Genomic DNA, 2,379 nt, shown 5'->3' with positions numbered 1-2,379 from the left:
AAAAAGTACTACTAACTTGAAATATTTTTTAATCATACAAAAAATTGGATAACTTCTCAAGGTTCATAATATCACGTAAATTGAAACAAAAAATTAATATAGCAACTTAAATATTTACAAGTTATATAAAAAAATTCAATAGACTCTCGAAATTTTATTGGTACCACATAAAATTGGTTAGATGATAAAACATGTATTGTTTGACAATGACGTAAAAAATATTATAAATCACAATAGTTAACAATTTTTTAAAAAAAAAACCACATATAGAAAAACAACTGACTGTAAAAAAAACTATGAATGTCACATAAATTGGGACATAAAAAGTAACATATATTATTTCAAAATTACGTTAAAAGTTACTAATTTACAACTTAATATACGTAAAAGACATATAAAAAAGTCGTTAATTTAAAATTTCTATATATGCCATTTCTACCCAACTAAGCACGGTGAAAGCTAGGATATCATTCTTGTTTGCATTCTTTCAGTTGGAGCAGTTCAGCACCAAGATTATACTTTGTAAATTCCTTCTTTAGTTTCTGCACTGTACGCTTTGGATAATCCTCACCATTTGGTTACTTTGTTCACTATGAGTATCATTCTCTCCCCTTAATATAGAAACTTCATCTTTTGGGAAAGTAAACTTTAGCGGACGAGTTGTACTCTTGGACCTCTTATTTCCTCTGGTTGGTCTATCATTTGTATCCATATGCCTGTTTCAAGAATATTTTGTATTTACATTCAGCTAAGGGTACTTCTTATAATATAGTAAATCATTGTTAGAAACATGTAATGAATAATATACCTTACACTGTTGGCTGAAGCATAACTTCTGTGGTTCAATTTATTCAGATATTTGTTTTCAACTCATTTGTGGATGTTTTATGTATTTCATGTTACTTCAGCTTGGAGTTAGTACTATCTTTTCCTGTTATCAATTTATCGTAGACCTTTTCCTAACCAAACTCTACAATTACTGTCTAATTTTACAGCCTGGTTGTGTGAATTGGATTTTCCTGAATTTTATTCTCTACGCAATTTAAGGTTCTAGATGTATTCCCAGTTCTCTTTGCTATCTGATGAATTGTATTAATTTACTCCTTTAGTTTCTTCTTAGATCATAAAAAAGTTTAAAGCTGGAAGAACATATATGTTAACACTTGAGAGTTTGCAGAATTCAAAACTCAACTACTAGACAAATGCAACAAATATTTAACTACATATAGTGTATGTGTTTTGGCCTTCATAGAAAGTTCAATGTATAACATTCTGCAAAATATATGTAACATACTATGAAATGTGTTAACATTGAAATTTATTTAATCATGTTGCATATTTGCACGTCTTTCTTTACAACTATTTTTATCCCCACAATATGCCCGTGCCTTGCACGGGCACCCTTATCTAGTTTATATTTAAGAATGACTTGCAACTTGCATAGCTAATAAATTAAAATATCAGTAGTAAAATGTTGATGTAGTCCACTTTGTAAAGTTGGGTACTCTCTTGAGAAGAATTGGCATTGGGGACACCTTAATAAATTAATTTATTTTATATCCACTTAATTTATTTTTGGTTTATTTTCTAGGGTTGGGCTTTTAAGAAAGAAAAAAGTGTGGGGTCATGGGTCTCTTTGGCCTTTTTAAAAATTGGAGTATATTTGTGAATGTGAGGTCATGGGCTTGTTTATTGTTTTTAAAACTTGGAGAAAATATATATCTTTACAAAAATATATTATAATCCCAATACATTTTACTTAATTTTATATTAAAATGTGATTTAAAATGTTAAAATATATTTAAAAGACACCTTTTCTGAAACCTTGTTCTGACGTTTCTTCTTCTCAAGTGCAAGGGCTTTTCATCTTCCCCATACACTTCTCTACCAGTGTAATCATCGCTTCTCTTCCCCCATACACTTCTCTGGGATCTCCACTTCTCTTCCATTAACTTATACAAACTTTTCAACCTTTTCATCGTCCTAAACGTCTCTCAAATCTTCATCTGTTTTATTCAATCTTCTTCCTCAAGTTCAAAGCTTTCATCTTTCGTAAGTTGAATCATCTGTAATGGTTGTTTATTTTGTTATAGTAGTGTAATGATTTAATGATTCCTTTTTCTAGACTGTTTTTCTTCATGTTCTTGTTTATGATGTAATTTTCGCCGTATTCCATGAATTATTTGTGGTCTCTAATGTACGTTTTTGTTTGGATATAAATATTTGACCCTATTTGGTTTTTTTTTTTTTTTTTTTTTTATGTTTTTATGTTTATCTTACCTATTGATTTTGAAATTTTGACTAAACTTTGATCGACTTTAGTGGCGTTTCTGTCAATCGCATTGTTGATTTCTGTTGGATCTGCTATTTATTTTGCAT

The sequence above is a fragment of the Solanum tuberosum genome, unplaced genomic scaffold, assembly GCF_000226075.1.
Source record: "Solanum tuberosum cultivar DM 1-3 516 R44 unplaced genomic scaffold, SolTub_3.0 scf00530, whole genome shotgun sequence".
In the NCBI taxonomy this organism is placed as follows: domain Eukaryota; kingdom Viridiplantae; phylum Streptophyta; class Magnoliopsida; order Solanales; family Solanaceae; genus Solanum; species Solanum tuberosum.
The sequence above is the reverse complement of the archived record's forward strand: the minus strand, read 5'-3'. Positions refer to the sequence as shown.